At 32.1% G+C, this 25,048-nt stretch overlaps 1 long non-coding RNA gene across 1 annotated transcript; it reads left to right on the forward strand.

Moving 5' to 3' along the window:
- The first annotated feature begins 465 nt into the window (after positions 1-465).
- LOC118184863 (uncharacterized) lies at positions 466-23,817 on the forward strand. The gene is made up of 3 exons (XR_004757497.1): positions 466-624; positions 6,201-6,283; positions 23,615-23,817. It is a non-coding gene; the product is annotated as an uncharacterized LOC118184863 (long non-coding RNA).
- Positions 23,818-25,048: the final 1,231 nt, after the last annotated feature.

Raw genomic sequence — 25,048 nt, forward strand, 5'->3', positions numbered from 1 at the left:
TTAGTAATGGATATGAGGGCTGAAAATTCAATTTTCTTAAAATCTGGGTGGAGAATTTGAAGAAATACTATATAGAAACGTCTCCTTTATTTCACACATGAACAACCATCCTACCATTCATCCCTGGGAGAAGAGAAAAATTCGTACACGTATTCAAATGCAGTTCAAAACAATTTAAATTAAAAGTGCAGTGTTAAAAATTTGAAATTGTTTGGCCATATTATATATAACCTATTATTATATTTCAACTGTAAAGGAGCAGTTAAATTTAAAATGCATAGTATATCTGCCATATGCAAACTAATATATTTCAATGTCTTTAGGCAAAAACTGGTAATGATAGAGAACTAAAATCTCCTCGAAATTTTCTTCTAAAATATACTTCTATTTAATAATGTAAATACATTAGCTGAATATTTCGCAAATGTTTCCCTTGGCGGAAATTTCAGTTTTAACTGTGACCATGAAATGGTTATAAAGCAATCGTAACCCCACAAATCAATTACTCCGTTCGTTTCGTGTGAGCGGTAGTGGCATTTGTCTAATCTCTCTCAATCTTCCCGTTTTTCCTTCCGTTTAACTTTGCATTTACTCTAAAATTAATAAGTTATAATGCGAGCTAAGGTAAATATTATTAGTTTTTCATATTTCTTTATTTTATTATTATTATAATGATTTTTGTGAAATAGATGTTCTATGGTTGCCTTATTTTTTTAAAAATCTTTAGTCTTAATATTTTATTCTATATTCTTAATATAGACATTCTTAATAAATTATATTCTTAATAACATTTCTTATTGTGACAATATTGTTTACAATAAGAAAAACGTTCTTTTCTGAATAAATTTACTTCAGTAACTTCACCACGTGGTCGCTATCCTTATATCGAAAGATATATCTAAATGAACTGTTATTCTAATTCTGTATTAGAAGTCATATTTGCATGACTGTATTACTTCAAATAAAACCCATGTTTTCTGTATTTCTTAAAACTGTCTATCAGACAATGCGACTCATGGTACTGGAATCGCGTATGAAATGTGGTAATTACTTAATTATAATGTGTGAATTTGCATACAAGGTGTATTGGTAGTATATTGCATTCTTTTGTTTTCTACTTTGATTTTTTAGGACAGTTACCGAAGAGGTACGTATAACGATCCAGACGTTTGTTCCTTAATATGTAACAGAATTCTAGATGAAAGTTACTATTTATTGTAGCAAGTTTAAAGCAAACTGAATGTTTGCTTTAAACATTCTGTATTGTTAACCCGGCGGAAGTCGCACCAAGAAAAGTTACTAGAGTGGGCGCGTGGGGTATCACATACCCCAATGTTTAAAATACAATAAAAATAGTATTATTTAGTTTTAATACTTTTTTTTTGTTGTTGTTGTTGTTCTCGTGTATTATAAATAAGTGAATAATAATTGGGTTTCAAAACATTAATTTCCGAAATAATCTTAGAGTTAAAATTAAGATAAATGAAAATAATAAGCATCATGCCTCTAAGTTTCATTGCATCTCTAATACACATTGCTTATTTTATTTCTTCACACTTTGAACGAAATACATTCATGTGTTCTTGGCACAGAATGTTTTCACATTTTAAACATTACACTCACGTTCATCTGTCCTTGGCGCGAGGGCAAAAAATTTAACACATCTTTCATACTTAGTTGTCTCGAATTTCATGTATTCGTTTTAATTCTTCATCAAAACTTCTGCTTTTTGTTTTGCATGCATTATGTCAATTTCGTGGAAAAGTATTAATCTGTGATCTTTGTTCAATACTTTTTTCATTAATTGTAATGCTAAGTCCTTCAAAAACAGACTTCTGTTTCTTGTTGGTGGATTAGCAGTTGAATGTAATATAATTCAAGCATTTAGTCATACTATTAAAACATAATTCGTGACGTTTTATTTTCTCCAATAGTATCTTTAGTATGATCGTTATATAATGTTGAAAGCATAAGAACAGTTTTTCCTTTTTTAGGAACATCAGGAATTAATGTTTTATCTTTTTCAAAACCAAAACATTGTAGAAAATATTCTTAGTTTCATCTTCAATTTCCGAAATGCAATCTTCATCGCTTTCAAATATTTCTAATAAATCTCGCATGCGTTGCATTTCCAGTTCATAGGGACTCATTCTTTTTATCATAACGCAGTTAAAAATTTTTAAGAATTGAATGTCAAGTACTTTGAAATAACTTGCGAGTAGAAATATTTACTTGTTGCGCTCTAGAAATAAATTTCTGAACTAAATATTCAGTCAGAAAAACACTTATACGAACAGGCGCGTGGGGTGTGTCATGCCCCAGTTCCAACAAAATAACGATAAATCTTTTTCTGAAACACACAGGCAAAGAAAAAGTTCTGAAAGTCAACCACAACTAGAAACTCAGCTACTGAAAGCAGCACAGAATTTCAGTTTCACAAGTTAGGAATATTCCACTTTTATGTAGGGTTGGGGTATGATACACCCCACGCGCCTTCCCACGGGTTAATAACTGCTTCAGCATATTTCATTTTTAGTAATTTTATACCTTGCATATGCACACATAGTATGTAAAACTATATTAATGTTTTGAAAAATGTGTACTCTTAAAAGAGTAATGCAGCCATTTAAAAAAAATACATTAGTCTGTCTGAAATTAAAATCGGAACAGTTTTAAATGTAACTCTTGTATATATTCAGTTAGTATTTGATATTTTGTGTTGCAACTGTGATTCCGGTAGTCATCTGCAATCTCTGAAAGGTGATGAGATAATGATCAATTCATAATCTGTCCTGTATAGAAATATAGCTTTAATTAATTAGCAAGTGCATGAAAAGAACTAATTTGCATTTAAACTCTGGTAGAAATCATTTTAAAATATAGGTTGTGTTTATTGTCTTGCAATTCTAATGTTACGTGAAAAGGAATGAATCTGGAATTGCATTTTTTAAAATGAATTTAAAGATAGCTTGCAGAGATAATGCTTGTTCAAGCCTAGAATAATTATGCATCTAATATAATATGTATCAAGGTATACATTTATTAATGCAAGCCCTGTTGGCCAATATTGCTGATTTATTCAAACTGTAAATGAAATTAAAAATAGCTATCGGGATTCAGCGAATATGAGATTGCACTGTTATGGTATATTTGGTTAAGATAGTAAGATATTTATAAAATTTTATATCCAGAAAGCATAAACAAAAGGGTGGTAAGTTTTGTTATGTGTTTCACCCATCTAATGGTAGGACACTACAATTATAACCCATCAGAATGGGCAAAATTCCTGAAAAAAATTCATAAGGTAACAAACAGGTTTGGTAGTGGAAGTATTGAAGCTTGTATCCATGTTACACATGGGAAACCCATAAAAATGTACTTGCAGCCAGCCTATTTATTTGAAATCAGTTCCAGGTCAAACTTTCATTGCTAAGCGACTTTACAACTTTGTCATTGATGGACCCACCGTGTTAAGGAAATTTTTTTTCATTTGTAGCAGTGTGCAATTGAAGCGTATATTATCTGGAATATCTAAGTTTGCCAATCTTCCAGTAAAGAAAATTCGTTGTATGTAGAACATATTTTGGATTATGGTAACTTGGCAAAATTTTGGCGACCAACTCTGCTACAGCAAACCTCTATTTTTTTTTTCCGCCGCCATTTTGTCTTCATGAAGTAAAGAGACATGTTTCTTTTTATTTACTGAACACTTTTTCCAACAATCTACTAGCCAAATTACACTTATACTAGAAATTTTATCTAACAAAACTGCTTAATCATGACAAATATTCACTGCAAAATTGGGAAAAAGTGCACAATCGCAAACTCCTTGCACGTTTTTCACAATAACACATACACATAAACCATGTACACGTCGACTTATTTTTACTTATAAAAACATCCCACAATTGCACAAAAATGGCATTGCGCACACTCTTCGCTATATCCATGTACACTGCTTTTTTCTCATAAATTACAAAAATTTCACGAAAATGCATGAAAATACTCAACGTATACTACTCAAACATATTCCAAAATACTACAAACATATAACTCATAAAATCACGATCATTAAAATATAATTAAATTAAAAAACTACTTAAAATATAAGTAAGCACATACATTAAATTAATAAAAATTAGATTACAATCCTAATTACTTTAAATCATTGCTAATAACAATTTTCAAATAATACCATTTTAATTTATTTACTCCTTACATTTAGAACAATGCATAAAAATATCCTCAAATGATTAAAAATACTAACTTACCTGATCTTCTTCAGAATCTTCATTATGTCGCTGCAGTACTACTGCTAATTTCTAAATCCTAAATCCAGTAGTCAACTGGAAGGCTATTCACCAAGTAATAAGAAATTAATAAAATTTCACCTATATTAAAACTACTTTCAGCAAACCATGTACTTTTCCTTACACTCCTTTTCACAAAATGTCCATTTTCACCATATTTCTTGCACTGCCATTTAAACTTGTAATATCCTTCCTTTCACACAATCTCAACTTATTATTATCATCATCAGATAAACACATTAAAAATTTATAATTCACTTTACATAGCACCATGCAATCCGAAAATTAATCAGCACTATTTCACACAACACACAGTGAAGGTTTTCCAAATTAACCACCTTTTCCGATTAAAGAACTGTAATTCGTCCATTAATGTCCAGTTTCGCACAAAACAGAATATAGCTAAATACGAAATTTCCAGATTTCCCCCCCTTGTCCGATTAAACAACTGTATTTCGTCCATTAATGTCACCTGACATATCTCATGATCTCTCATTTCCCTCACATAAAATAATGCGTAATCGGAGCTGAGTGCTCACATTATTACCAAAGTCCTAGGTAGTAACCTTTATCGCCTCCAAAATGTTGCCAAACTACCAGTTACCATATTCCAAAGATCAGCCCATATTTCTTATAAATTTTAGTGCTAGAAATATACTTGTTTTATAGGCTTTAGTGGAAAAAAATATTGATCTTATTTAATTCATTTGTAGCAGTAGCTTACTGAATCAAATTCTTTTATTTTTCTGTGTAAGCAAGCCTGAATTGTGAAAACCTTTGTTGGTGATGTACAAATGTCTATTTGGGTAATCTTGAGGTTTCTTTCACATGTAAAATTAGAGATGTCTGAAACTATCATACATCTGCAAAGAATCCTTTTGGTGACAGTGTATTTAAATGAAAAGCATTTAGTGCATAGTGTTATAATAATGCGTGTATGTTAGAGAAATTCCTCTTGCTAACAAACACCAGGGTCCACTATGGAGGCTGGTAAAATAAATCAAGAAGAAACCCCCTTTGGCAGGTTTCCATTGACTTGCTTTGTTAGTGTAAAAAAGGAAGTTATGTCAAAAAAATATCCACATCATGAAGTTGTCCTTATAGTGCTGTAATGTTACTTTTTAATTAACCAAGAAACCTGTTAACTTTTTAAACAAGATTTTTTTTTCTACCTTAGGAGCTCAGTAATATTACAGTAGGCTTAATTTAGATGAAAATTGCCTGATTAACCCTTTGACAGGAAAGTTGTGTGTATGTTTAGACATTGTCAAGTAGCCTGAATGGCTGCGTTTTTCTGCCTGATGCCTTCCTGCATCACATTAGTAAATGGTTGCTTTTGGGACTTGAATGACATGGCAGTCATTGTTTTAAAGCAACTAGTGTCTTATTTGAACCTTCCCTCTCCTTTGTTTAGCATCAACGTTTAGCTAATGATGCTAGCAGTTGTCCTTATGGGAAACTGCACAACTCCAAGATAAAAAATCACTTAATTAGGTTATTGTTAGTGCAGTAATGTTCTATTTAGCAGGGGAGGAAATCTATTTGAATAGAAATTCATTAGTAACACAGATGTCCCAGATATTTGAGAGAACAGAATTTGGCCTCTCAGTGCAAAAGAATCTTTTTTTAAACAATATTGATTGCAAAAATACGTAACTTATTTTTAAACAATGCAGAATTAAATAGAATTGTAAGGATGGTATAATAAAATAGACCATTCAAATATCTTGGAAGTTGACAAAATGTGAAGCATTTGTTAAGATGCATGTTGGAAGGATATGTCAACTTTATTATATGAATACTGCATAGGGTAAATTTTTTTTGGCAATAGATTTTATTATAAGCAAATAGCCCTACTCTTAAGATTTATTTAAAATTTTTTATCTCTAGTGGAGAAAGAAGAGAATGCGAAGGCTAAAGCGTAAAAGGAGGAAGATGCGTGAAAGGTCTAAGTAGATGGCTACCTAAAATAGGTAATTTGATTTTTCTATATTGTGTCTATATAAAATAATATTTCTTGATATTTAAAAATTTGAACAAAGTAAAGCTGCTTATAATCTATTGCATCCTCTGGGGATACTCAGATAACTGGCACTTAGCGAGGTTCCAGAAATCTCATTTGCCAATTTGGCAATAGTTGCCAAACAGTGGGAAGAGTGTTCAGGTTGCTAGCTCAGATGTTAACTAAGATAGGGAAAACAGATATTTTCTTTTCTGTATGTAGGTACTTTGCATTGGGTGTCATGACTTAGCAAATAAATCTTTGTGCTGATGATCACATGACTTTGTCAGTAGATGTTTTGAATTTGCTGTTAATTATTTTCTTAAATTAATTACACCTGTAATTAGAATAAGATAATTTCTCGGAAGGATTTTTTTGATGCCAAGAGGGAAATGACGTCAAAAGGCGCTTTCCAAAATTTCTCTCCTGAGCTGGACATAAGGGAGAAACCGGTGCTAGGCGAAAATCGCCTGAGGCTAAATACAATAATGCGTTTGCGTTAAAAAGGTATCGCCTGAGGCTAAATACAATAATGTGTTTGCGTTAAAAAGGTAAACAATGTACATAAAACTAATTTAGTTGTTGATATGGTAAAGTTAATCTACATACATTTTTTCACCTTACTATTTTAGATGAAGATATATATAACTCCAACATTATTACCCTTAATACTTCTCTTTTTTAATTCTGACCATTAATTTCTACACTTATCTATAATAATAGTTAAATATGTTTGAAAACATGTTATTCATTTAAATGCAGTAAAGATTATGCAAATGGAATATTTATCACGAAAGTAACGTTAAAAATTTTAAAAGATAAAATATACATCAATATATTATTTGGAGATACTCAGATAACTCGATGACATTTTATTTTGATGAACTAAACCGCTCGTTATAGATTTACTTTTACTCTATATTAAAATAAACTTATGTTAGCATTTTATGTAGAATAAATATCTTATATAAAATTATCCATTCACATTATATTACCAACAAATTTATAATAAAATATATGAATGAATGAATGCAAAAATAGGTACAAGAATTTTAACTTACCCCATTGCAGTTGTGCATAACGTATTGTATATCCTTTTATTATACTTTTGTTGATATTTGTAGTTGTTCTAAAAAACAGTTTCTTGAAATATTAACATCTGAGGTTCATGTTTTGAAATAATTAATCCAAATCACTTTGTTGTACACTTATGAAATGTTCACACTGCATGCAACACAAATCTAGTAGTTATAATCCCTGTTTTGCATTATCCTCCTCATATCAGGTCACACACTCAGAGTCGTACTTAACATTCTTAAAAACTGGCTTCAGCATCTGTTTAAAATATTCCATAATTAAAAAGGTGGGGATAAATAGATTCCATTTCCACATCACGTTAGAAGTAGGTTTGCACTTGCTTTAAAAAACAGAAACTGTAAAATACTCTTAAAGAAGCATGCTAAATATTTCAATTGTTACTTTGAAGTATTAATTTCAGTTTTAAGGAAATGAAAGTTGAATTATAATCATGAAGAAATTGGTTATTGCGAAGCATGACATGCATAACAAATTAAGCAATATGATACATTAAATATTAAAATTTTTGAAAGTAATTATGTCTGTACATCAAGTGCAAACCTACATCAGGAGGTAGGAATCGTGATGCGTTTTTTTTTTTTATGGAGGTGTCGCCAAGAGCCATAATCCTCCGAACCTGAAAAATTCAAAAACCAAGGGAGGCAAAAAATGTTTTTTTAAGTATAACAGTCAAGATATTGTTGCGTGCGTACGGGTTCGTTATGAAATGAATGCACAAGTCCGATGAAAAATGAACAAAAATTTATTATTATCACAACAAAAATGCTTAAATATTCTCAAATTATCATGCAGTATTACAATATCTCAGTAGTTATCTTTTAACTACTCAAATATCCAATAGAACGTAATTCAAAACAGCTAAAGAACGCGAATTCGCTACAATCAACGAGCAGTTTTCTAAATAACAACAAACTAAGCAACTACTACAAACTGAGATGTTTTCCTCCTTTTATAAGATTTTAAAATCACGTGCTAGAATTTTCAGTACTTTCTCGAAATCAAAAAGAGATATTTATTTATTTAATGCGCGCGCTCTTGTATTTTCAATTTCCGGCTTAGCTTTCTTTTAATATTCGTCACGCGCTGTACTGCGCGAGAAATAAAACCATTTAATTTGTAATTGAACTAACATTAGCCTTTTTAAATACCAAATTCTTAACAATATAAAAATGAAATCACTGTTACAAGAAAAATAAGATACATAATAAAGAAATGATATACAAATAGGGTATTTACATATTTTTAGAATTTTGATCAGAATTTTAAAAAAAATCACACGTGGACTGTTGTGCCTCTGATCTCATAAAGAGCTAAGCTTTCTAAGTGCAAAGCCATCACAACAGATGGAATCTGGAAAGTTATGGACGAGGAATAAAAATCAATACCCATGGAAATATTATGAAAAGCCCTTCTTTCGGAGAAATCATGGACATTTTCTGGGCAGGCTTGCCGGAAAAAAAGCTATCATATTGAACATATAAAAAAAATACTCTTTACATTTTAAACATAATTAAATGGCCTCCAAATTGTTCTAAAAATGTGTAAATGCCTTCTTTTGTATATATTTACATTTAGTGCTTCCCAAAAATACTTAGGAAATAAATTACATTTTCGAACCTGTAATTCTGCTGTATTTATTTATGAAAGGGCTGCAGGATTTTTAATTTCCATACTCTGAAATGCAATTGAAAAACATGCACTTATTACTTTTTTTTGCAAAGCTCTTTCTATATATATATGTACAGGGCGTAACAGAATTTATATCACAAGTTTAAGGGATGACAGAACATGGCAAACTTAATAATTTTCAGTATACATTGTCAAATGTCATCACAGGAACACAATAGTATGGAGGATGAAAGATTTTCGTATTGATGGTTATTTACAAGAATTATTAAAATTAAAAATGGTCAACTGCAATATATAAATCATAACACTGAAGAAGTGTCTGGCATAGACTTTAAAAGATGCCCACATCAAGTACTCTTGAATTAACACCAATTGTGCTGATACATTTTTCAAGAGAATCAATGTATGTCTCTTAAAAGAAATCCGTCATAGTTGTGGTGCATGTATCACCATGCAGTTGCTACTTGTACTTTTGAACAGCTGTTGTTAATACCAAATGCTATTTTTAGTAATTATCTGCTTTTAAAAAGCTGTCTGACTTCTGCATTTACATTGCATTGTGTTATGCAAACTGTCTTTTTTGCCATGGTTTATCAGCCTTTAAAGCTGTCATATTTATTGCTAAATGTAAGCCGATAATAATAAAAATGCTATATCTTATTGTTTACTTTTTATGATGCATTTTAGAAAAAGAATCAAGTTCTTAAAATAAATTAAAATGAAAAATTGCTTATTCTTACCCCACATATCATCACCATCTTCAATAAACTGCATTTCATCATCTTGACGAGCAGCTTTTTTTGGTGGCATTAAATCTTCAATATCCTCACTTTGTACTGTTGGCTCATTTATAAATTTCAACTCTAAACCATTTTTTCCACTGTTGGGCTCATTTATAAATTTCAACTCTAAACCATTTTTTCCATAGACAGGATATACAATTTTAATATCTTGTAGGAACTGGTAATTTTTTTCGTCCGGATATTGAAATTGCTTCAAACGAAAACGCTTGTAATAATGAAGGGCCATATACTGTCTCAGACTTTGATCATTGCGTCTATTAACAATTGTTCTTTTAAAAATTGTTTTCATTTTCTAACTGATTTATCGTATTGAATTTATCCTTTTTAGCTACAAATTCACCTGTAATGGAAATATGTCAATAAGCTTTTGTGTAGATTCTTGAGGAAATTATTTAACATTAGAAAATTTCTTCATAAACATATTTTTTTAACAAGCTGACTGTAACCGATTAACCAATCACATGACCTGTAAAATAAGTATTCACAAATTGTTAATTTATTAACATATTCAGATATGAAAACAAAGTGATTTAATTATCTTTGCTGTGATTTGTTGTCTTGTGAACAGCTCCAGAGAACATGCTTTCTATATTTTTATACTGTTTAGCTGAATCTGTACAAATGACTGAAGTTTCTGGATGAACATGATGCTTTATATATGTCCATATATCTCGCTTGCTTTTCCCATTAACTCTAAAAAAACAGCCCTTTGTCTTCTCGACAATATATTCCTTAAAACAGTTATTGTCATGTTTTTGGTAACCCACCCACTGTTAAACTTATGCTTGATAAGAAATGTCTCATCAACTAAAATGGTTTTACCTGCAAGGCAAATAAAAGGTAAATGAAACATATCACAATTTTGCAATAAAATGGTGTCTGCCAGGCGAGCAAACTGTTTTCATAATCTTCACCATGTGTACATCGAGTATAAGCCAGTTTCCCTCAAAACGTCCTTCACAATGGCATTCCTCCTTTTACACAGATAGCCCTTTTGACTTTAATATGTTAAAATGTCTTAGCGTAACTTAACCTGCAGCTTTCATCCACATGAATTCTCCTGCATAACTAGGCAAGCAACTTTCCACCAACCAATTCCCAGCTCAGTTACATCTTGAACAGTCGATAACATTTCCATTATACGATTTCTATCATCTGCAATTTGAAGCATTGCAACTGGAATATTTGCTGTTCTTCGGCAAACTGAAAATTAAATAAAAATGTTTATTATATTTTAACAATTGGCATCTTTCTGGAACTATTATTTCGGAACATCTGCAGTATTCTAAAGAAAGCATCACTGCAGTGTATTGTTAGCAGTGCATCTGTAAGTATTGGCTAATACATAAGTATCCTGAAATATAACTAATTATTATTTACATTATAGGAATGCAATAAAGGGCTATTTGCCTAAAAGGAGAGGTGCCTTCATGGAGTACTTTTTAGGGGAACTTACTTGTATTCATGTTACACATGGTGAAAACTGTGAATACTCTTGGGAGTGAAGCCAGCCTGTTTGCTAGGATCTTCATTACGGTTAAACTACGAGTATTCAGTCATTTTATCACTCAACATGTAAGGGACTTAAAATATAAGGTAAATGCATATCTCCTTAAAAGTTGAATTAAATACACTCATGTCCAAAATTATGTTTACATGCATAAATTCACGGATTTCTCAGAGACTATGACTTAAAATTTAATGAATTTTCGTGGAATCATACATAACATGATGACACATAAATGCAAAAGAAAAAATTGAAGATCTCCTCATATGATATAAAATTGTAGCATGAAACAATAAAAATGGTAATAAAGTATGACAAAGAGAGTTAAGAAAAAAAGGAATGATTCAGAAAAAGAATTAAGTCTTACAAATTTAATATGGAATATGATCTCCCCTGACTTGTACACACATATCACAACGTGTTTTAAGGCTGGAAATAACGTTGTTAACCACAGTTTGGGGAATTAATCTCCACTCTTACAGCAATGCCGTCTTCAGAGCATTTACATTTCTAGGAGGAGGATGTATATGTGCAATTGCTCTTCCAAGGTAGTCCCATAAGTTCTCTATCGGGTTAAGGTCAGGAGAGTTTGGTGGCCAAGGTATTCGCTTAATGTCTTCACTTTCAAGGAATTCATCGAGGTTTGCTCAATGTGGACGGGCATTATCATCCATAAATAAAAAGTCAGGTCCATATGCACCCCTGAAAAGTCTTACATAAGGATCTAAGACCTCATCTCGATATATCTGGCCTGTCACATATCCGCTGCTGAACACGTGTAGGGGCGTACGTCCATCGATCATTATTCCACCCCATACCATCACACGTCCACTGCCGAAACGGTCACGTTCCACAATGTTCGAGGGATCATTTCGTGTTCCTGACTCCCTCCAGATGTAAACACGTTTAGAATCACCAGTTAAACTAAACCGCGACTCATCAGTAAAGAGAACATGGGACTATTGATGTTCAGTCCAGTTTTGATGTTCTTTACACCAATTAAAGCGATCCCTCTTTTTCTGTGAAGACAGTAAAACACATACCCTTGGCTTTCTGGCATAAAGGCCTTTTCCATTAAGCCTTCTGTATATTGTTTGCCGTGATGCAACAGTTCCAGTGGCGGCTGCAAGCTCTGAACTTAACTGGCGAGCAGTAGCCTGTTTCTGTTACGACGGGCAGTTAATGCCAGATACCGATCTTCAGAAGCAGTTGTCATTCGTTTCCGATCTTGTCCAGGCCTCCTTACAACACTTCATCATTTTGAAACTGTTTCCATAGCTTAGAGACTGTCTGTCTTGAAATATTCAGACATGTGGCTGTTTCCATGATTGACTGCCCTGCTTCTAAACGGCCGATAATTCGCCACTTTACAGATTCTTCCAAATGATACTTCGAAGCCATAACAAACCGCTTTGAGTCCCTACACACTGAAATCAAACGCTATGTTGAAGAAATTCACTCAAATATTCAGTTTGCGCAAAGCGCTTGATTTACCCTTGGATGACGTAATGCCTAGATTTGCATATCACAAACTGTTTGATTACTTTTGATTGGATAATGCTAATTAGGCTTGGTTTTCAAACATTCCCTGCAAATACGGATCACATTGATTCAATATTTCATTGAATATCATCATTTTTGGGTATGTAAAGATAATTTTGGACATGAGTGTACATGGCTCAGTTAATTTGTGAGACAAAATAAATACAGGAAAAAATTAAGAATCCTTTACCTGCTCCACCAAGTTGTGTACTGTGATGAGAAGCAGAACGGGGTTAACCATTCCTGGACACTTGCCTCTATTCCTGTTGCTGCAAATCCATCTCCAGCCAAGTTTTGCTTTTTTCCTGGAATTGGCATTCATCTTATGACCACATTTTGGGCAAGGTGGGGCCTCCTCTTATTTCGGAAGCAAGCCAGCTTCTGTTGCTAAAATAATTGCCTTTTCTTCATCATTAATCAATGACATTCCTGTCATGTTGAAGTATTTCAATTTCTGCATTAATGATGAAGTAGCCATAGCAAAGGAAAAATAGAACCTAACAAAATGAAATTAAATAAATCAAATAAAATATTAAATTAAATGTATTATTTTTAAATTAAAAAAGATGTTAAATTTAAGCTAACAATATATCAAACTAAAACACTGATAACATACAGGAATAAAGGCTTAGGTACAGGGGAAAAAATGCAGAAATAAATATTAATAACTTCTGAAATATGAAAAAATTACAAATATTCCTAAGTTACAGAAATAAAAATTAGTAATTCAAATATGCAAATATTAATAGATGCAAATAGATAAAAATTTAATTGAAAAAATACTTGCTTTGGCAGGTGATTCCTTTTGAAGTGATGCACACAGAGCACTCAACCAAAATGATGTAGGTTCAGAGTTGTGAGAGGTCAAAATTCGCGGGCTTTTGCGCCTACGTCATTTCGTGAAAAATCGATTCCATGTTAATAATCGATATTTTGTAGAAAAATTAGTTTGATCAAAATTACTTGCATAAACAGTAAAAATGTATATAAACGTATTTTATATTTTTATTAACATAATTTTGCATTGATAAAGTAGCAGATATTTTTTTCAATAATAAAAGTTTTTGCAAAAATTAAATTTGATAGATGACTGTGTGAAAAAAGTGTTTTAATATGTGTGTCTTTAATGTTGTTTATAAATGAACTGAATGAAAAGGTTATCTGAATTTTGTAACTAAATCGGCAATAAATTGGATACCACTGTGGCGAAATCATTCGTGTTAATGAAGCCTTAATGCAAATACTGTACTAACCCGAAGACTGATTTTTTTGTCTGTGTGATTCTATTATCTAAAAAATGTAAACAAATATTAATCTTATTGGGGTAAGAGCAATGTTTAACATTTCCTATGTTCAAGACATGCACAACCACAAAGCGAATCCAGTGCAGCTTAACTGTAACCCTTCATTGAAATAATCTTGACTTAACCAACAGAGCAGGTGTCTGTCTCTCTCTCCCCTTCCTTTTTTTTTAATTTTCGCGTTTTTTTACAGGTTTTTCAAAAACCAGCATCTTTTGAATTTATTAGCACGGAAGCAGAACTTTTTCCCCTTCCTCTTGAAACAAGAAAATAGTTTTAATGTAGGTAAACAAAGAAATGTAATCCTGAATTGCATACTGCAGGGAAACAAGATTTCTAACATATTTCAGGAATATATTTTGGTTATGTATTTGTTGCAAATACGGTGATGCAAAAATTTCAATATGTATATTCATTACCATTAAAAACTAACATGAGTAACAACACAGCAGAAAAAACTATGAAGATAAATCGTATTCAAAGGTTTAAAGATATAAATTTAATTAACTTTTATTTGTTTATCTAAGAAAGAATTTTGCTCATGTTTTGTTTAATAGTTTAAATTTTTTACTGATACACCGAACTTTAATCCGCAAAATCCTCTATGTAAAGAAATCGGTGAAATATACTTGACATAGAAAAGTAGCAGAATATTGTTTCTTTAATATTTTACATTAACTTATTAGCATTTCAAAGTCATAAGTTTTTTTATTTTGATATAAACTTGATTAGAAGGGATTAAAAAATTGCTTGTATGATACAGAGTGTCTGGCAGCAAGATAGTAGTAAAACTGTTGCACCCTAGTAGTTCGTCTTGGAGTTCCGACTAACCCAACTTGTGCAAATAACCCGCGAGTGCTTTTCTTATTCTAAATAATTCGTGTTAGGAGTACAATTAATTTATTTAGAAATTAATTCCAGTTTGTTATGGCATAACATATACTTAAATATAAGTAAATAGTTTTAAAAAATGTGCCAATGCGAAGATAAGTTAGGAAAAGACCATATGTTATCTACTTTGTTTTATTAAGGTAATTAATTTATAAGGTCATTAAGTTTTTTAGAAAATAATTTATAAGGTAATTAAACGACAACTGGGAGCCCGTCTCCTGAACTTCGTTTCTGGGATAAACCACAATTCATATTTAATTTAATAATAATTATGAATGAAATATAATTAATCATATTTAATTTCTTAATTATGAATGAAATATAATTAATCATATTTAATTTATTAATTATTAATAAAATATAATTAATCATAATTATGAATTGATTATTTAATTTTTAAGTCATTAATAATTTTAATAGTAATCTAAAATTTTGTTAAGTTCTTTATTTGTTCTAACAAAATAATTAAATAGCGAATGATCACATGTAACAACAAACAGCTTATGAGCGTATTCACCACGTCTACTGACAAAGTCAAGTGATCAGCACGAAGATTCATCTGCACATGACAGTCGAAGTATAGTGCGTAAGAAAATATCCCTTCTCTTTTCCCTCTCTCCCTAGCTTAGTGAAGGTTTAAGCTTGCAACCTGAACTGTCCGCCCACTGTTTGGCACCTATCGCTCAAATAGGTGAACACGATTTCTGGAAGTTCGCAAAGTGCCGGTTATCTGAGTATCCCTGAAAATTTTAGTTTAAGACAAGAAAATTATAAAATATGCTCCTTTTCCAAACTTATGGCTCACATTATTCCATGTGTATTATCCCTATCAATTAAGGTTATCCTATTCTATTTGATTGGTCTCTCAGAAATTTAAACAATTGTAGAATGTTGTGAAAAGCTTGTTACAAATCTTATTTCCCTGCAGTTATGCAGTTCAGAATTATTTTTTGTTTACCTACATGAAAACCATTTTCAAACTTGAACAAAAAAATAATAAAATTAACTCTCTTAACTTTATTAAGTGTAATTATGTGCATATAAGAATCCGAAATGTCAAATGTGAACTAGACTGGATGATAATTAGATGTCTAGGAATACATTTCGAGGATGTTATATTTTGGAAATACAAGCATATTTAATTTTTTAAAACTTTCATCTTTAACTTGTGATATATATTGCATTTTTGTGATCACTACTGCATTTATATAAAGGTTTTCAAACATATATAACCATTATTATAGATAATTGTTCAAGTTAATGTTAAGTATTAACAAAAGTATTGGAGTTATATATATCATAATCTAAAATACTAAGATTTAAAAAAAGTACGTAGGTTTACTTTAATCAAAGCAATGACTAAATTTTTTCCATGTGTATGGTTTCGCTTCTTGGCGCAAACACTACACTTTGCCTTACGTAATTTTCGGCCCAATATTAAGCTATAGAGGAAATTTTTAAAAAGCACCTTTTGATGCCATTTCCCCCTCAAATCAAAAAATTCCTCCTGATGATGTGGCAATTTATCACAAATCAAGATGGATAAAATTGTGTAAAGTGCTGCCTAGCGAAGATTTCCCCAAATTTTTGGTTGGATCCTAGCAGAGCCCACACCCTTGGCACGAATGCTTTTGGTTATGGCATGTATCGATGTGGATAAAGTCAAGGGAGTGTGCAGTGCTAATTTTTTGCAATTATTATTATTTTTTAAGTAAAACTAAGTTGATGTGCACATGGATACAGAGTTTGTGCAATTCTTTGACTTGTTATTTTGAAGTTTTCGATTTTGAGAAATGCACGAAGCAGTGTGCACTTTACCAGCTTGTTGCCAAGGGTGTAAGCTCTCCTAGGATTTTTCCATTTACTTCATAAAACTTTCAAGAGTTAGTGTATATTGTAGGTAAATAAGTATGGCCTCTAAGCCATATTACTTCATTATATAAAAACAACTTATTTCCGAAATAATGCAATTTGAATAAGAATACAGTCTTGGATAAGCAGGACTTGGCGCATTTTTTTCCACCATTTTGAATTGTGAAAAGTCACCAAATCTTCTAAAGGAATTTTTTAAGACTCCAAGAAGGAAATGGCATTAAAAAATGTAACTTAATGTTACATCATCTGGAAAGCTGAGTCGTGCCAATAGCTGATTGGTTGCCGTGAGATGACATCATGTTTACTTCAGGTAGGTATAAGTATCTCGCATCGCTCTGGCTTATTCCTTCTGGTTCCTGTTTGTTTGCTCCTTGGTGTGCCATTGCAGCACCATTGTATCATTAATAGTGTAATATTCTTTAAAGGAAAAACCCTTGGGAGTAATGAATAGTCAACTAAGTGTAATTTGACAATGATAATGTTACACTCTTTAAGTTTCTGGTGTGGATTAAATTTATTTATTGTACTTTTATATATATTGTTACTAAATTGGTTAAGTTGAAAACTTTTGTCTTCTATGTCTGCACAATATATAATCTTAGGGAGCTTCTATTGCTATTTCTGCTAGATGTTTTTATAACTTTAAACTTTGCTTATGCATAAAAAAATGCTTTTAAAAAATTCCTGCTTCAGTTTAGTATTGGGGTAAAAGCTCTGCTGGATGAAAAATTACGCGAGGCAAAGTGTACATTGAGGAGACTTGATATGATTGAGTAAATCTATGTACTTTTTTCATCATAGTATCTTAGATTATGATATATGCAACTCCAGCTTTACTTTCATACTTCTCTTTTTTATTCTTCATTAATTTGAACAGTTATCCATAATAAGAGTTATATATTTGAAAACATTCTTTATCTAAATACAGTAATGATCACGCAAGTGCCATATATGCATGTATTTCCACAATGGTATTATATCCTCTAAATGTATGTCTATTCGGTCATCATCTAGTCCGGTTTATGTTTGACATTTCGGATTCTTTGATGCATATATTTCATTTAATAAGGTTGGAGGTAATAGACTTTTTTTCTGAAGTGTGAAAATAGTTTTAATGTAGATAAACAAAGGTAATTCTTAATTAAATAGCTGTAGGAAAACAAGATTTGTAACAAGTGCTTCTATGGCTTTTAACGATGTTATGCAACTGCTTAAATTTCGGAAAGGGACTGATCAAATAGAATAGGATAAGGCTAACTGAATTTGTCTATTTATTCTTGCATTATAACTTGTCTGTTTGAATTTATATTACATTCTGATAAAAGTATATTTTAGGGTACCCCTTGGCGATTTTTGGCGGTACATGGATACCGATTTTGTGCAATTCTTTGGCTCGTTATTTTAGCTTGCGAAGCGAAAATCGCCGCTACACAAAGCAAAAATAACAAGACAAACAATTGCACAAACTCTCTATCCATGTACACATTGACCTATTTTCACTTAAAAAAAAAGTCCTCGAATTGCGCAAAAATGGCATTGTGTACTCTTTTAATTTTATCCATGTACACATTGACCTATTTTTACTTAAAAAAAATCCCAGAATTGCACAAACTTGCATCGCGCACTCCCTTTACTTTGTCTATGTACACATCGATATATTTTCACTTAAAAAGTCAAAGTAGCACCAAATTTTACAATATAGGCAAACAAAAAATACAATCTCAAAATACATTTTAAACCAAACAATAAAATAACATAAAAAAGGAAAAACATGTTATACATTTAAGTACTACCAAAAGCGAATGTTCACTTACCATGATTTTCGAGTTCTTCGTACACCCAGAGCCATGTAAAAATCAAAATACCAGTCATACTCAAATGACTTTTTCAAACCAGGTACTTTTTCTAATCAAATGCTTAACATAGTGACCATCTAAACTTTTTTACCTACAAACCCATCTAAACTGTTTTTACGTTCGACTAGACTCTTATCCTTCTTATATACAGGACACCTGTAATGGCTACTAAGTAAACCTTCATTGACACACCAGTCAATTAAAGCTCTTTTCCTCCCTCTAAATTGAACAGAAACTTTATATTAATCTTACTACATTCGGCCATTTTACCGTCTAAAGAATCAAACAACACACCACAAAAACGCTTAACATCCCATGATTCAAAATTTCCCAGAATCATACACCCGATTACGTCACAATAGGGTTTACATAACATTCAACTACTCAGACTACCATAAATGAAACAACTTGGCGATAAATCAAACAACTTTGCCATAATACAAGGGGTAGTCTACATTCTATACTATTAAACATGAACATGAGTAACACATCTGAGAAATCTAGATATAAATCTTATTCAAGGATTTGAATATATAATCAAGAATTGTTTACTTGCTTTTTGTGAAAAAAGAAACTTTTGCTCATGTTTTGGATAATGGTTTAGATTTTTTAGTCCCATATCGCACACGCATTTGTTTCGCCCGAACAACTGTTTCGGGCAATTTTTTTCTGCCTGATTATCTGAGTATCCCTAATAACATAAGTTAGTCATAAGATAAACTCTAGTAATCTGTTGATGTATTCAAGGTGTATACTTTTCAGTGAAAATAACAAAATCTGCAATAGTTTGTATAGAAGACTGACATGGAGATTTATTAAGATATAATTTAGGTAAATTGATTTTGTGTCTTAAATAAAAATAAAGTTAAAAGGATTGCTCGATATGTGAAAATTCTCAAATGCATACCTAGTAAGTGCAAAACTAATTTATTTTCCCACTTGTGAGAAAATATTTGCAGTTCAGGAGCATGTCCCTGAGCTTTAAGTTAAAAGCTGCACTTGGGGCAGTAATCATCCTTAAAAAAATCTTGTAAAGAAGGGGGACCTGCAACGTAGTTGCCCTAAAAATCTATAAAACATAAGTTGCTGTTTTGCCAAATCATGTACATGCATTAGGCAATATTCTAATTTTTGTTAAGTATGCATGAATGTGGTAGTCAATTATATTTTGCTTCTGTTTTTAAAGGTTTAAAAATAATTTGGAGAATTTATGTAGAGCTAGGCAGAATTGTAACTGAATAGAATTTTATTTTGTATTTGGGAACTAGGTTTTCAATAGCTATTAACTCAAAGGTTTTGCAGACATGAGCAATTTCATGCGAATTTTCAGATTAATTCTCTGTACAAAATGTAATCAGTATTCTAAGAAAATTTTATGTAAGTGCAGTACAAAGTCCATACCCTCAAACCACTGGGATTAAAAAGAAATATCCTACCTTTTCCCACTGAATTTAGGAATTGAGAGTATAACAAAAAATAAGCAAGTGTGCTAGAAAAAGTTTTTTTTTTTTCCCTGAACAGATTTCTGCATGTCACTTTATTGGCCTGGAAGTTGTGCTATAGCTAGTGACAATACATTGACATTATATACCGGTTATCATAAATTAAGGAAAATCACAAAAATAATGATAACTCCTTCAAAATAAGCCAAACCATGTAAAATTTGAATATGCTGCCAAGTAAGAGTAGCCGAGTAAACTGCAATATGCTTTTGGAATACGTCATCTGCGAGGAGCATAAAAGTCGCATGTCTGAGAGCAAGCCCACATATTTCACTGTGACATTAGAAATCTGAGATAGCCAATTCATAACAATGACCTCCAGGCATCATTTGCCTGCAGAACTGCGATGGAAAGCCATTGGGAGACAAGCAGGACAAACAGAAGTGGCTAGGTGGTTAAATGCAAGTCCTTCTGTGGTTCTATGAACCACAGATTCGGCTTGTAGGAGGTGCAGCCAAGGATGGCCAACTGCTACGAGTGCCGATGACCGACATGTGCACGCAGGAATAGAACCGCTACTCCGACTCTTCTTGGATCCTCTCTTGCTGCAGCCACTGGAAGGTTCATGCCAACGTCAACTGTGCGTAGAAGGCTTCATAAAGGTTGTATGCGAGGTGACCAGCCATTTGTGTGCCGCTCACGTCACACCATAGGAGGGACCGTTTTCAGTGGGCATGACAACATCCACTGGATGCCTGATCAATGGAGGATGTTTCTCTTTATGGATGAGTCCAGGTTTAGTCTAGAAAGCGATAGTAGACGTTATTTGATATGGAGAGAACCTAGAATCCATTATCATCCGTCAAACATTCGTGAAAGAAATGCATACGGAAGGAGCAGTGTCTGTGTTTGGGGTGGCATCTCTTTGGATGGATGCACAGACCTCTGTCTTTCCAAGGGGGACGGTTAATGCTCAGATTTATAGAGATGACATCCTTGATGTTTATGTGCGCCCATATGCCAGGACAATAGGTGATGCTTTCCTGTTACAGGACGACAACGCAAGACCACACAGTTCTCGTATCGTAGATGATTATCTTCAACAGGAAACAATTATGCGCATAGTGGCCAACTCGATCCCCGGACTTCAATCCTATCAAGCAGGTTTGGGATGCTTTAGGAAGACATCTAGCTGCTCTCAATCCGCCCCCTCACACCTTTGTTGCACTTGCAACTGCTTTGCAAGAGCAATGGCTCTCGCTTCCTATGGAACCGATAGACCGCATAATTGAAAGCATCACACATTGCTGTATGTTCTGTATTGCTTCTAGAGGCGATCGTATTTCATATTGAAGGTACTTTTCCTATAGCAAACTGATACCTTTGATTTGTTTATTTTATACATGTGCTGATTTCTATACTATCATATTTGTCTGGAAATTTCTTATACAGTCAAAAGTCTTTAATCCGGGCTCGTCGGGAGTTCGGCGATAGGAACTATAAGCTGAAGAAAATAAAAACATCTGCGCAGAAGATAAGGATAGTGCTGGCAGATCAACTACCAATTCATTGTGCTCCCCTCCCCCCCGGCAGAGCAGCGTGAAATCGATAAACAGATTTCGGAATGGTTAGAGAAACAAAGGATATGCCTTTATCCATTTTTTGCAGCAATTTCACTTTTTGTTTGATGGACATCGAAACATACTTTCGCTTTGTAGATCCTTTGGCAGCTCCAGCATTGGAAATTCTATTTGACATAATCGAAAGTTCACGCCTACTTTTATAAAATTGCTCTAACAGTCTGCAAAAAATAAGCCGGATCCAATTCGAAGATTAAGGAACTATGCAATCTGCAACATTAACTGAAATAGATAATTTTAGCTTATACCGTCCATTGTACATTAAATGCGCATGCATAAACGCTTATGCGAATGCTTGAACGCTTAATGTGTTGACGCATACGCAGAAAGTCTGTAGCTTTGAGGTCCGGATTATGGGTGTCTGGATTAACGACTTTTGACTGTATTTGATACCTTACTATGTGTTGTATATTGTGGATAAGTTTCATTAAATTTTACATGTAACTTTTCAGTAATCGTGATTTTTCCTTAATATATGATAACCAGTATATTTATCCTGCCGGCGATCACACTTTCAGCCTGTGGGGGTTAGCGTATTTTCTCCTAAACAATAAGTGTCACTTCTACCTGTCATCATTTTACAAGATTTAAATTTGATTCGGAATTTCTGAAGTCCTAATGATTCTCCTCCCTCATACCTGATTTTTCAGACTTCTCTGTATTTTTCGAAGATGAAATGTTTCTTGGTTAGTTATGGAATTTCTTATTGTAAGGCATCTAAAGTACTTTTTTTTTTTTTTTTGGCTGTGTTTATTATATATGTCAGGCTCGGTATTCTAAATAATTATAGCTTTTCTTGTAATGAAGCTGAAGTTTTAAGTATCTTAATGAATTGCCATATATATATCTGACATAAATTACTGGAATTACTGACATTGAGCTTAAAAAAAACTTAACCCAGGTTAAAAAAAAATAGTGTCTAAGATATTTCAGACGTTTCATATAAGAGTTTTTCATATTAGCTGATCAAGAAACTTAACAAAATTGCCAGTTAACAAGAATTTGAGGATACATAATGTAGCAATTATATATTGTGCACATATGAGGGATAATTTTTGCTTTGTATTTCGTCTTGTAATCAAAAATTGTAAAAACATGTTTTTAATGCATACTGCCATACGAACAAATAGCTATATATATAATAGCAAAAAATTGATAGTCAGCATTTAAATGTTGCTGTTATAATTTTATCCTGTTTATATAACTGGTCATTTTAGCATTGAATTAGTGGTCTGTACTTGTCATATTTCATATGGTATATGAACAATTGACTAACAAAAGTATGTTTCAGATTTTTAAAACCCGAATTTCGGCTCCCTTTGCTTGATGCAGCAGTATATGTAAATCCCCCCTTTTTAGTGAAGGTTACCCGAGTTTTGTCTTTGAAATTAATTCTGATAGTGGTTCACTAACAAAATTTGATAATATAGGTGTATGCTGCACATTCTTAGTCATTGCATATGCTGTCCTTTTGGCTGCTGATGCAGAAGTTAATATACCAATTTGATATTTTTTAGTTGGCAGTAATAAAAATTTGAAGTAATCTGTACTTCCTTCTGGACTTATTATTGCTAAACAAGGGAGAAGCTATTTAAATTAATACCTAGTAAAAGCTGCCAAAATTTTATTAGAGTTCTTGCATTTTAATATTGTTATTTATGAAATTCACTGCTTCATAGTGGAATCATTTTGTTTGAAATAATTTAATTATATTTCAGGTGAATCTTTGCCAGAGACATTCATGACACTGATATGAAGACTTCTTAGTTGGATGTGTGTGATGGTGAACCTGGCATTTTTTTTCCTTGGACTTTCCACCCGTTTGGAATTTTAAATACGAGACTCCGTTACTTTTTACAAGGCTTGTAATTAACATCTCTTGAAGTTTAATAAAGAGTTCTCATGAATGTTTTATTACATATTTTGAAGATATGATGTAATCTATTTCTATAATATATATTTCACTGAAGCTTGCAGAAAATATGTGGTCAGTCTAACCTTAACATCCCATAAAACAAAGTATGTTTGACAAGAAAATAATATATTTCATTAGTCTTGCCAGTTTGTTTTGGACATTGTACTGTAAAATTTTGGTATTTTTCAGTGAGGGCTGGATACAAAAGAATATTTTGTTTTTGACTTTTAAAATACCAGACATTTGACTGTTGGCAATCATTCTGTTTTTTTGGAATAATAGGCAAATCTGCTAAATATGCCATCATTAAGGGTGAAATAAGTGAAATGATATGTTAAGGAATTATTTTCTTAAAAATCTGATATTTCATTGATAATAGTGTATCATAAGGATTCCAAGTTTTGTAATAAGTCTTACTGAAATTATTCATTGGAACAATTTTGGCATTTTCTTTGGAATTGTTTTTACCCCCTGCTTTATTGGTTGCAGTGAAATTAAGATGTGTGTCTGAGAGTCAAAGAAATTGGTATTTTCCTCATAAAAAGTACTTAAACTCTGCAGAGTAGTATTCAGATGTAGTTCTAAAATAATGATCCAGCTTCTTTGTAAACTAGTAGCAAGAAGTGTTAAAATATGAAGTTTAATGTTGAATGAAGGCAGAGAATTATGATGCGATTACCCAAGTATATGTAATATTTATATATAAAATGCTTTTGCCATTTATTTTAAATGTAGTTTCAAAATTTTTACAAAAAGACTTGAGTATCATTTATTGTAAAAGAAAATTGTCTTCTGTGAAATGTAATAATCTTAACTTTAACTATATATCTTAATTTTATTAATCTTGAAAAATATTCAGTAAACATTGATTTCAAAGAAAAGAAAGCTGTTATTCATATTTAAGTAAATGTTTCTTGTAATAAAATATTGGTATAGCTCTAAATTGTTTGCATAAGAAATAAATATGTACACATAAGGTAGTTTCTAAATTCAGCGTTTAGTAGACCAGGAATGTTAAGTAAAGACAGCAAGTCTTTCTTAAAATTCAACATATTACATGAAGATGAAACTTATATTGGAGAAAAGAAAGATCGAAATAAATTATACTCCTATGTAGTGCTTGCATTCTTATTTAAGATATTCGGAACTGAAGAGGAAAGGATGACACTCAGAAAGCTGCAAATGAAAAGTGTGTTGTAGTTTGGTCAGAATAATCCTACTCAGTTTGTTTTTTGTG

This window comes from Stegodyphus dumicola, chromosome 5 (genome assembly GCF_044657685.1).
Source record: "Stegodyphus dumicola isolate Sdum_Otavi_A_Nest chromosome 5, ASM4465768v1".
Classification (NCBI taxonomy): Eukaryota; Metazoa; Arthropoda; class Arachnida; order Araneae; family Eresidae; genus Stegodyphus; species Stegodyphus dumicola.